Source organism: Phyllobates terribilis, unplaced genomic scaffold (genome assembly GCF_046119375.1).
Source record: "Phyllobates terribilis strain yellow unplaced genomic scaffold, ASM4611937v1 Scaffold_8__6_contigs__length_399053987, whole genome shotgun sequence".
NCBI classification, from domain to species: domain Eukaryota; kingdom Metazoa; phylum Chordata; class Amphibia; order Anura; family Dendrobatidae; genus Phyllobates; species Phyllobates terribilis.
The window spans coordinates 42080029-42093001 of NW_027362768.1; positions in this window are offsets into that span (position 1 = coordinate 42080029).

A 12973-nucleotide genomic window follows, 5' to 3' on the forward strand; every position below is an offset into this window, starting at 1 on the left:
CACATGACCTTCTCCAATACCTCCTATGGATCATCCAGATGGTCATTGGCAAACTTGAAATGGACCTGGACATGTGCTGGTGTGAGCTGGGGGACCTTGCATGGCCTGCAGGATTTTAATGCACGACAGGCTAGTGTGTTACTAACGGTAATGTTTGAGATTGTGGTCCCACCACTCTTCACGTCATGGACCAGATCCTCCCATGTTGATCTAGGCTGATTCCTGACCTTTCTCCCTTTATCCCACGAGGCAAGGTCCTGCATGGAGCCCCAGTTCATGGAAGATTGACATTCATCTTGTGCTTCTTCCATTTACTAATAGTTATGCCAACAGTTGTTGCTTTCTCATCAAGCTGTTTGCCTATTGTCCTGTAGTCAATGCCAGCCTTGTACAGGTCTACAATTTTGTCCCTGGTATCCTTAGACAGCTCTTTTGTCTTGGCCTTTTTGGAGAGGTTGGAGTGTGATAAATTGAGTGTGTGAACTGGTGTCTTTTATACAGGTAAAGAGTCCAAACAGTTGCAATAAATATAGGTAATGAATGCAGAGTAGGAGGGCTTCTTAAAGAAGGACTAACAGGTCTATGAGAGCAAGAATTCTTGCTGGTCAGTAGGTGATCAAATACTTATTTCATGCATAAAATGCAATTTAATTATTTAAAAATCATACAATGATTTTCTCTTTTTTATTTTTAGATTCTGTCTCTCACAGTTTAAGTGTACCTATGATAAAAATTACTAATCTCTCCATTCTTTGTAGATGGGAAAACTTTCAAAATCGGCAGTGTTTCAAATACTTATTTTCCCCACTGTATTTATACAAATAAATGAGATCTCCTCTGAGACATCTTTTTTCTAAGCTAAAGTAGCCAAACTTTTCAACCTCTCATGAGAAGCCTTCCATCCCTTTTAATAATCTTTGAACTGACTCTAGCTTCTGAATATCCCTTTTAAAATTTGGAGCACAAATCTGGATCCCATATTCTAGATGTGGCCTTACAAGTGATTTATAAAGAGGTAAAAATATGTTGAAATCACCAGATTTTCTCTCTCTTTTTATACACCCTAAAATCTTGTTTGCTTTTGCAGCTGCTGCTTGACATTGAGTACTTCTGCTCAGCTTACTTCTAGCCAGAATTCCCAAGTCCTTCTCCTGTTCTGTAGTCCAGAGATTGTTCTATCATAGGTGCATTACTTTACATTTATCAATATTAAACCTTATTTGCCAAGCGTTTGCCCTTTCAGACATCTTATCTAGATCGTTTTGTAGAATTGTACTGTCACAGTCAGTTTTTAATATCCTACATAGTTTGGTGTCGATTGCAAAGACACTTTACTCACAATTCCATCCACAAGGTCATTAATGAAGAGATTAAAAAGAATCGGTCCTTGCACAGATCCCTGCGGCACCCCACTGCTGACTATATCCCATTTAGAGAACATACCATTTACGACAACTCTTTTTGTCCTGTCTTTTAGCCAGTTCCTTATCCATCTGCATATATTTACCCATAGTCCCTGTTTCTGTAGCTTCAGTATAAGGTTGTTATGTGATACAGTATCAAATGCTTTTGCAATGTCCAAATAAATGACATCAGCCGCATTACCAACATCCAGTTTTACACTTGCCTCCTGATAGAACCCAACATGTTGGTTAGACACGAATGTCATTTGTTTTTTCGTACTTGAAAAAGATGCCGGTACGGCCTTGAAACGCATTGTTAATAAAAAGCCTTTCCATCATCATCATCATCTCTGAAGAATTGATTTACTTCAGCAGCGCAGCCCACCTACGTGTTTATCCAACTGGATCCAATATAATATGGATTTTGTAATAATAAGATATGAATTTAAATCAATTTAAATGAACTTATAAATTAGAGATAGTAAATATTAAATCGAGTATTATTGATAATAGTAGTAGATTAATATTTGTGATAATTTTGTGATCACTCTATGATAAATGACATTTGTCTATGTACATTATTCCAATCTGCATGTATTGATATCTATCAAGGGAATTTTGAATGTTTGCATAGTAAGGAATATTTTGGTACTTTTTTGGGATTTTTTTATATATTTTGTATATGTTGTAAATATTTCATATATGTATTTGGGGTTTGGTGATAATTTCTGTCAATTATATATTTGTTTGATTATACATATTTGGTATAATATATATTTTTTGTTTTACTTTGGAATAATTATTTAATTTAAGATTTTCTCATATGTTAATGATTATGATGTAATTTCCTTGGGAATAATGTATATAAATCCCTTTTTTGTAATGTTGCTCCACAATTGACAAAACCCTGGGATGGGCTGAAACATCTTATGTGGCTCTCCATGTATTGGATTAAATGAGCATTATTCAACACGTGAGTGCTGGGATATCTTCTTTCACCATTGCTTCTCTCTGCACCATGATTAGACAGAGTCCCGAACATTCCACTTGTTATTCAGTCCCCTGATCTGCACATCATTGAAAATCTGTGGCTAGACCTCAAAATAGCAGTGCATGCAAAACGACACTGGAATCTCACAGAACTGGAAGAATTATCCAAGGAAGAATGGATGAAAATCCCTCAAACAAGAATGGAAAGACTCTTGGCTGGCTGCAAAAAGTGTTTACAAGCTGTGATACTTGCAAAAAGGGTTTGCTACTAGGTACTAACAATGCAGGGTGCCCAAACTTTTGCATCGGCCCATTTTCCTCTTTGTAATTTTTTAAATGTAAAAAAATTATAATGTATATATTTTTTTGCCTAAAATACAAAGGAAATGTGTCATCTTTAATTTTAGCCTCTTTAAAGTAATTTCATCTTCAACTTGTTTAACTGTTCACAAAACAGTAATTTTGACCAAGGGTGCCCAAACTTTTACATGCTACTGTATGTTTAGCTTTGCAAATGGTCTCTTCAGAGAGGAAGAGGACTAGAAGTCTCGTGCCATCTACTGGAAGTAGCAATTAGTGTTGAGCCACCCCCGTAGTGTTCGAGTTCGGTTCGGTTCGTCGAACACCCGTGTGTTCGCCGAACTGTTCGTCGAACTGTTCGTCGAACACCTTCGAACACCGTTAAAACCAATGGCAGGCAAACAAAAACACATAGAAACACATAGAAAACACCTTCAAAGGTGTCCAAAAGCTGACAAACTGCTCAGAAGACACAACTAACACATGGAAAAGTGACAAGTACATATAGTCATGCGAAAAGAAAAGAGGTGGAGGAGTAAAAGGAGGGGGAGACACAGATATAGGCATGTCATGCCCTTCTAAAATCCAAAAAGTGAGAAGCCGAGACGGCCAGTCCGCTCCTGCCCGTGCCACCTCCGTGTCGCCGGGTTTGTGCCAGAGCCGCGGTGAACCCTGACGGCCAGCCCCCCTCTCCCAATACTGGTGCCTGTCCGCTGGTGGGTCGAGAGAGCCCCCCTGTGGTGGAGGCAGCTCTAAGCTTTTTAATTTAAATTGTCCCTCTAATTTGAATGAATACACTTTAAATCCATTTACAAGGATCTATTGGAGGGCAAGTCTCATGCCAGCAGCCGCGTAATTCCAGCTCCAGTAGCGTCCACTAAAGCTGCTGCAGTTAAAAAGCTTTTATAAGGATCGAGCTCGGCTGTCCACCGCAAGGCATCCTAGTGCCAGTCCCAGCCCCTATGCCTTGGGGTGCCTCCTGATGCTCTTCACTAAGTATCCCGTGGTCCCGAAGCATTTCCTTTGAAAAAATTAAGTGTCCAAACTACAGGTGGTGTAGCTTGCTTAACAGCCGGGATAATCCGCTGACTAGCAGACACTGCTACTAGGCACAAAGTATTTCCTGGGCTAGATGCAGTTAAAAATTTGTAAGTAGATACTCTCGTTGGATGCTGAGAAAGCATTCCATAGAGTCTCCTGGCACGCCATATATGATTCTCTTAAAAAGCTTGGGGTAGGGGTCTAGGGGACCCTTTTATAGCCAAAATCACGGCCCTGTATCACAATACGTCACCTAGGCTGAAGATAAATGGAACTGTAGCACCGAGGGCTCGGTTGCTACAGACGTATTGCACCTCACCCAGAGGTGTGATATCTCACTCTCAGATAAGGATGGAGTGTGGATCAGGACCCGACACCTGCATGCATTACACCACATTGCCGTGGGGCAGGGCGACCAATATGCCCCTGAGATGGGCACGATAGTCCCTGTCCCTGGCTGGAGTGGGGGGAGGGAACACTGAGGAAGGGGAACCCTGCAGTGCAGGAGCAGGGAGGAAGCAGTTCCTGGGTGCATTGAGAAGGGAGTATAAAAGGTGGGCACCATCTTAGTTCAGTGCAGAGAAGTCTGAGCAGAAGTGGCAGGGAGCAGGGGCTCTGCATGAGCTCTGCTCCGGAGGCGGGCCTAGTAACAGAGGCCCAGGCCTGCAAGAGGGAGAAGGAAGGAAGAGGAGCGGAGAAGGCTCCAGGAACGAGGAATGAAGGGATCCCAGGGGTGCGGACGGGCGAGTCGCCACCGCACGCCCGAATCCACCTGCGTGGAGGGGTCAGGCCAAAGGGGGAGACCGGTCCCCGAACTAGTGGAGGCAGGAAACGACCCTCAGCTAGAAACCGGAGGCTCTGACATTTTATGTGGCACAGCCCCTTGCTCCACCCACTAGGAAGGCACCACATAGGGTCAGGGAAACTGGCGCCAAGTTTACCAAGAGGAGGCCCGAGGCAGCCGGACAGAAGTGTTGGTAAGAAAGGCCAGACAAAGGACACACAAAGGGGGTCCTGTGAAGAGCTCCAAAGTTATCTGGGAGTTGTCTGAGCCCCTCACCTGGTGAGCACAGTACGACGTGGGCAGCCGTTACCTGCAGACGTGGTCTGGATAATAAGAACTGTGCGTAAAGGCCCTGAACTGCATCACTGACTCCGTGTCGTTACTGCTGCTGCCCTGCACCATCACCCCCATCCTCCGCATACACTGCCCTGAGGCTATACTCCTCCCGTGGGGAGTTATGCTACGCTCTGCTGCACCCACAACACCAGCCTTAGCGGTCTGCCCTGTAGCGGCGGTTCACTCTGACCGCAATCCACGGGTGGCGTAGTCGGGCATTTAAGCATCAAAACCACATAAATAGTTCCGCCACTGGTTTGACCGCCCTGAGCCACGGAACCGGATCGCCGCCACGAAGACTACAACCACCAGCATCCACCAAAAAGGGTCCGGCTCCGGGTGTCCCAAGGCCCAGGGGGTGCGTCAGAACATTTTCATCACCTTTCACAATCACCAATGGGACAAGGCAGGGATGTCCTCTGTCCCCTCTCTTATACATCCTAGTGACGGAGCACCTGCTCTCATCAATTCGCCATAACCCCAATATTAGGTGGATTGAGGTGGGAGGCACCGAGTACAAGTGCTCTCTATTTGCTGATGATGTCCTAGTATATATCACTCAATCACATATATCCATCCCTGCTGTTATGGCTGAAATAGATCACTTTGTTACATGGTAAAATTTTAAAATCAATGCAGCGAAGTCTGAGGCCCTCGATGTCTCCCTCCCTAAATCCATATAGGATTCCATCCAGTCCAACTTTCCCTTTGCCTGGCCCTCACAGGGTATCAAATACTTAGGAATTCCTATTCATAGAGACCTCTCCCATCTATGTTATCTTAATTTTGGGCCCTTTATTGAACAATTCCATACAGACCACGGTTGGCAAGTTAGAACTGTAAGATTCACTACGTGAACCACTGGTGTTTTGTGGAAAAGCACATGTACACCGCTTTCCAAATTATTATGCAAAAAGTGTTTAGGAGTGATAAGGGAAGAATTTGTTTGTTTGTCAGTTAAACTCATTGATGGTGATGTGTGTCAGGGCTCTTTATATCACTGTAAGCAATTGCAGACACCTGTGCTAATTAGTTTGGCAGGTGTGTCCAATGAAAGGCAAGACTACTTAAGAAGGCTCTCTCACATTATTAAGCAGCCTACATTTTCTGCCAAAATGGGAAAGAAAAAGGATGTGTCGGCTGCTGAGAAGCAACAAATTGTGGAGTGTTTAGGTCAAGGCATGACTACAATCAACATTGTGCGATGATCAGGATGAAGTGTCTTGGCAATCAAGAAGTATGTAGCTGATTCACAGTACACACGTGTGCGTGCTGATAAGGGCAAATTCAGGACTCTTTCCTACAGGCAATTACGTCAGGTTGAAACAGCAGCGGCAAAAAAGCCTTGTCATAGCAGCAGACAAGTTTTTGAAGCTGCTTGTGCCTCCAACGTCCCCCGAACAACAAGATGCAGGGTCCTTCAGAGGTTTGCAGCTGTGCATACGCCATCCTGTCGACCTCCTCTATCCACTTCACACAAGCAGAAACGGCTCCAGTGGGCCAAACATTACATGAAGACTGATTTCAAAACTGTTTTGTTCACGGATGAGTGCCGTGCAGCGCTCGATGGTCCAGATGAATGGAGTGGAGGATGGCTGGTTGATGGACACCCCACGCAAACACGGCTACAGCGCCAACAAGGAGGAGGTGGAGTAATGTTTTGGGCTGGAATCATGGGGAGAGAGATTGTCGGCCCCTTTAGGATCCCTGAAGGCGCTAAAGATGAACTCCATAATGTATGTGGATTTTCTCAAACAGCACTTCCTGCCATGGTTCAAGAAGAAGAACCGTGTATTTCACAGCAAGATCATTTTTCTGCATGATAATGCACCATCTCATGCTGCACATAAAACATCTGCATCTCTGGCTGATATGGGCATAAAAGGGGACAAACTTATGGTGTGACCCCCATGCTCCCCTGACCTCTACCCCATTCAGAACCTTTGGAGCATCATTAAAAGGAGTGTCTATGATGGCGGGAGGCAGTTCACATCTAAGCAACAGCTCTGGGAGGGTATTCTGTCCTCATGCAAAACAATTGAAGCAGAAACCATCCAAAACCTCACAAATTCAATGGACGAGAGAGTTCAGAAGCTCCTTTCGAACAAGGGGTCCTATGTGAAAATGTAACATCACCTAGAATAAAGTTTTGAGTTGAAAACTGTTTGATTTCAGTTTCTAACAACCTGCTAATGCTTATAATTTCAAAAATGACCATTTTTTTGGTCTTTATTAAAATGAAATGGTTGATCGAAAAGTTTGGGGGATCTAAGAGTGTGGCAACCCAGTAGTCATGATTACTTCGAATTCTGACAATATGAGGGTCATGCTGCAGGTAGTGCAGCAAGAAGGCACTTATGTGTCTTGCGCATCTCGGAGCCCCAAAATTATTTTCCGGGCTAGATGCAGCTAAAAATTATTTTTAATTTTAAATCTGGTGAAGCTTATTATAGATGGCCTAATAGGATCAGTGCTGCACACTGCTACAAAGCCCAAATTATTTTCCAGTCAAGATACAGATAAACATGATTAGTAATTTGAAAGCTTAAAACGGTTGGTAGGGTGATTTTAACCAATCATCAAGCTTTTACTCTCCCCAGGATAACACAGGGGTAGAAAAGTCGTTTCGGATCCATGATTTGTTCATCTTTATGAACGTGAGTCTGTATACATTATCAGTGGAGAGCCGCGTGCGCTTATCTGTCAGCACACCACCAGCAGCGCTGAACACACGTTCAGACAGAACGCTGGCTGCGGGGCATGACAAGATCTCCAAGGCGTAAGTGGCTAGCTCCGGCCATTTATCCAGATTGGAAGCCCAAAAAGAGCAAGGGTCCAGTGACACAGTCGTGGCTTCAATGTTTACTTGGAGATACTCCTGTACCATCGTCTCTAGGCGTTGACTATGTGTCAGACTTCTTGTCTCCTGTGGCCTTGCAAAGGATGGGTTAAAAAGTGGTGAAATGATTCCGCAAAATTGATGTTACCAGCAGATACTGTGGTTCTGTTACGGTTTGAGTGCTGAACACTTGACGGTCCCACGGTTGGCAAGTTGGAACTGTGAGATTCACTACGTGCACCACTGGTATTTTGTGGAAAAGCACATGTAAGATTCTGCAACAGTCTCTGCTGATACTCCTGCATGCGTGCATCCCTTTCTATGGCAGGAATAATTTCTGCAAATTTACTTTTGTACCGGGGATCTAACAGTGTGGCAACCCAGTAGTCAGGATTATTTCTAATTCTCACAATTCGAGGGTCATGTTGCAGGTAGTGCAGCAAGAAGGCACTCATGTGTGTTGCGCATCCAGGAGCACCAAGTCCCTGTTGTGTTGGTGGCGAGGTAACAATCATGCTTCCTTCCTCTGTCCTCTCCCCCCAACCTCGCACAACATAAATGTGATCAAGGTCTCCCTCATCTGATGAGTCTTCCATCAGTTCGTCCTCCACTTCTTCCTGGGCTCCTGCACCTTCCTCACTAGTTTGGCTGCTACCATGTGCCCTGGTAAAACCATCTCCCCCACCCTCACATGCCTGCCGCCTTGGTGCTGCCGACCGTCTGGACCTTGCAGATGTTAGCCCTTCCGCATACAACTCCTCCTCCTCTACTTCCTCCACCTCCTCTTGTGCCACCACCTGACTCCGAATTCTGTTTAACATGTGCTCCAGCATGTAAATCACCGGAATAGTCATGCTGATAATGGCATCGTCAGCACTAAACATCTTCGTCGCCATTTCAAAACTGTGCAGAAGGGTGCATAGGTCCCTGATCTGAGACCACTCCTCCAGCGTGATTTGCCCCACCTCTGAATCTCGTTGGCCCAGGCTATACGTCAGAACGTATTGCACCAGGGCTTGTCGGTGCTGCCACAGTCGCTGCAACATGTGCAGAGTTGAATTCCACCGGGTAGGCACATCGCATTTTAGCCGGTGAAGTGGTAGGCCCAACGACTTCTGTAGAGATGTAAGTCGCTGAGCTGCGGGATGCGAACGGCGGAAGTGAGCACACAGCGACCGTGCCCTCTGCAGAAGGCCATCTAGTCTGGGATAGTGGGCTAAAAATTGCTGGACAACCAGGTTCAACACGTGAGCCATACAAGGCACGTGTGTGACATTGCCCCGGCGAAGGGCCGCACCCAGGTTTGCAGCAATGTCGCACACGGTCTTCCCTGGTTTCAGGTCCAGTGGAGACAACCATTCATGAAATTGGTTCTCCAGAGCTGACCACAACTCCTCAGCTGTGTGACTCACATTTCCCAGACATTTCAATGTAAAAACCGCCTAATGACGTTGAGCCCTACTGCCAGCATAGTAAGGAGGTGTGCAGGATCCCTTCTGCGCAGTTAGAAATCTTGTGGCATGACCAGACAGGCTTTGGGTGCAGGTGGAAGACCGAGAGGAGGTTGAGGAGGCAGAAGCAGTGGAGGAAAAATGACATAAAGAGGATTGACGCACAACTCGTGGGGACGGCAAGACTTGGACAGCAGCCCCTTGTCCTGCTGTCACCATAGTTACCCAGTGCCCAGTCAGCGACATGTAACGCCCCTGTCCATGCCTACTCGTCCAAGTGTCTGTGGTGAAATGCACCCTGTCACACACAGAGTTTCTCAAAGAAGCGGTGATGTTGTGTGCGACATGCTGGTGGAGCGCAGGCACACCTTTCTTTGAGAAGTAGTGCCGACTGGGCATCTGGTACTGGGGCACTGCGACGGACATAAGGTCTCGAAAATCCTCTGTGTCCACCAGGCGGAAAGGCAGCATTTCTGTAGCCAAGAGCTTGCAGATGGTGAAATTCAACCTCTTAGCTTTCTCATGGCTAGGAGGAAATGGTCTTTTACTTGTCCACATCTGAGGGACCGAGGGCTGGCTATTGTGCTTAGACGGGGTTGATAAGGGTGTCCCCGGCAAACTGCCGGTCTGTGAGGAAGATGCAGGCGGACATGTTAGGTTGCCTTGATCCAAAGGTGGTGCTATCGATGTCGGACAGCGCTCAAGACCAGCTGGTGTTACCACCTCCAAAGAAAATGATGACCTGCCAATCACGCTGGCTGTTGCGGGTAAAGAGGTGGCAGGTCTGCGCCCCAAAACAGGTGTGACTGCTGTCCCCCCAGTCACAGAGGATGAAGAGGCCGCGGATGCACAAGATATGGTAGACGGTGGTTGGCCCGGCCGGCTAGACCGCATTGTAGCACACTGAGCTTCCCACTGCAACTTATGCTTCATGTCCATGTGCCGGTTCATGCATGAAGTACTCAAACTATGTATTTTTTGGCCTCTACTTAGCTTTTGCTGACAAATGTTACAGATAACACGAGTTGGGTCATCTTTATCGATCTGAAAAAATGCCCAGGCTATGCAAGGCTTAGCACCCATGCGACCTGAAGAGCCACCACGACTTGTGGTGAGAGGCAGAGTTGTGTTTGAGGATGCAGTTGTTGACGTGCTTCCAGTACTACGTCTCTGTCCAGGAAGGCGCAACCTGACCTCGTCGTCACTAGCATCTTCCTCCACCTCCTCTGCTGACCTCATCTCTTGGCTGACTGTGGGTTGACAGTAAGTGGGATCTCCGACCTCATCATCATCACCCTGTGCGTTATCACACCCGTCGTCCTCAGAGCCAACCTGTTCCTGCCCTGACAAAAAACTAAAGTTGTCGCTCCAATCAGGTATTTGAGTCTTATCATCGTCTTCCTCATTGTCTCCACCAACAGGAGTTACAGTTTGGGAATGAGGGTCTACATTATGGTCAGAACCTTCTGCGTCTGGTCCTGGATCCGACTCATAAAGATTCTGGGCATCAGTGGAGATCATTTCCTCGTCTGGATTCACAGAAGCGCTGGAGTCGACCTCTGATTCCCAGGCTATAGTATGAGTAAACAGCTCTGCAGACTCAACCATCTCTTCTACCTCATACTCAGACGGGCAGCTGGAGATTTGGGAGCTGTGAGGAAGCAAGTGCGATTTGGGTGACACCTTTGAGGACTGGAGTATTTGTGATGTTGAAGTTGATGTGGAGGAGAGCCCACTTAAAGGAGCACTTGATATCCGTTGAAGCACCTGCTGTTTTTGTGCCTCATCTGGAATTTGTAGCGATTGGCGTGGCCGTAAGAAAGGGATCTTATCACATTGTCCGCTAAAAGAAGTAGACATTTTAGTTTGGCTGGAAGATGGTCTTTCTTCTGCACCTACCCCACGGACACAACCTTTTTTCCCCTTCCCAACACGCCTATTCCCCTTTCCACCAGCAGCAGGCCTTTTTCCACTCACTTTGGTGGTTAACTAATTCACAACTCTGGAGTTGTTTGCACAAAAAAACAATGGATGGTAACCGAGCAGAGCTGAGTGGCCAAACTGTGGTATTAGGCCAAAACTATTGGCTGGGTTAGATGCAGAAAAAAATTATTTTTAATTTGCAACCTGATGGAGGTCAGTATAGATGGACTAATAGACCAAGTCCCACACACCGCTAGAAGCCCAAATATTTTTTCAGAGCTAGATGCAGAAAATTTTTTTATTCAATTTGCAACCTGATGGAGGTCAGTATAGATGGACTAATAGACCAAGTCCCACACACTGCTAGAAGCCCAAATATTTTTTCAGAGCTAGATGCAGAAAAAAATTATTTTTAATTTGCAACCTGATGGAGGTCAGTATAGATGGACTAATAGACCAAGTCCCACACACTGCTAGAAGCCCAAATATTTTTTCAGAGCTAGATGCAGAAAAAAATTATTTTTAATTTGCAACCTGATGGAGGTCAGTATAGATGGACTAATAGACCAAGTCCCACACACCGCTAGAAGCCCAAATATTTTTTCAGAGCTAGATGCAGAAAAAAATTATATTCAATTTGCAACCTGCTGGAGGTCAGTATAGAAGGACTAATATAACAAGTCCCACACACTGCTAGAAGCCCAAATATTTTTTCAGAGCTAAATGAAGAAAAAAATTATTTTTAATTTGCAACCTGATGGAGGTCAGTATAGATGGACTAATAGACCAAGTCCCACACACTGCTAGAAGCCCAAATATTTTTTCAGAGCTAGATGCAGAAAAAAATTATATTCAGTTTGAAACCTGATGGAGGTCAGTATAGATGGACTAATAGACCAAGTCCCACACACCGCTAGAAGCCCAAATATTTTTTCAGAGCTAGATGCAGAAAAAAATTATATTCAATTTGCAACCTGCTGGAGGTCAGTATAGAAGGACTAATAGAACAAGTCCCACACACTGCTAGAAGCCCAAATATTTTTTCAGAGCTAAATGAAGAAAAAAATTATTTTTAATTTGCAACCTGATGGAGGTCAGTATAGATGGACTAATAGACCAAGTCCCACACACTGCTAGAAGCCCAAATATTTTTTCAGAGCTAGATGCAGAAAAAAATTATATTCAGTTTGCAACCTGATGGAGGTCAGTATAGATGGACTAATAGAATGATGCTATGCCCAAAAGATTTTACTTCACTAGGTGCAGTAAAAAAATTGGTATTCTATACACAGGTGGTATATCTTGCAACACGGATAGGCTACTCCACTGACTAACACACTCTGCAATAGGCCAAAAAGGATTAGCTTTGCTAGATTCAGCCAAATGCTGTGAAAAAAACTTGCACAGCACTGGCACAGACCTGCCTGGCAAAAACTGATAGGAACTGATGTAACCTAGTCCTGAAAAGGACTCCAATTACAATTAGTCTTTACTCCCACAATCTATCTATTTAAGAGCACAGACCTGCCTGATAAAAGTCGTAGGAAATGCTGTAACCTAGTCCTTAAAAGGACTGCAATCACAACTATTCCCTACTCCCAAGCTATCTGTATATTTGTGCGAAAATTGGCTTGAAATTAACAAGGTATAGCGCACACAGCAACAGCGGTGCCGTCTAACACGCAGCTGCAGCAGTGAGAAAATGGTGGCGACGGGGAAAATGGCTTGGTCTTATAGGGCAAGGACATGTGACATACACTGCCAATCACACATGCCCTTGCTTGTGTGAAAAAAAGCACTTCGCTCCGTGTGTGCGCTGCTGATAGGCTGACAGATTGCACCTCCCCACTGCAAATGCGGGAAAGAGAAAAAAAAATGGAGATCTTCATTGTTCCTGCAGAGATCC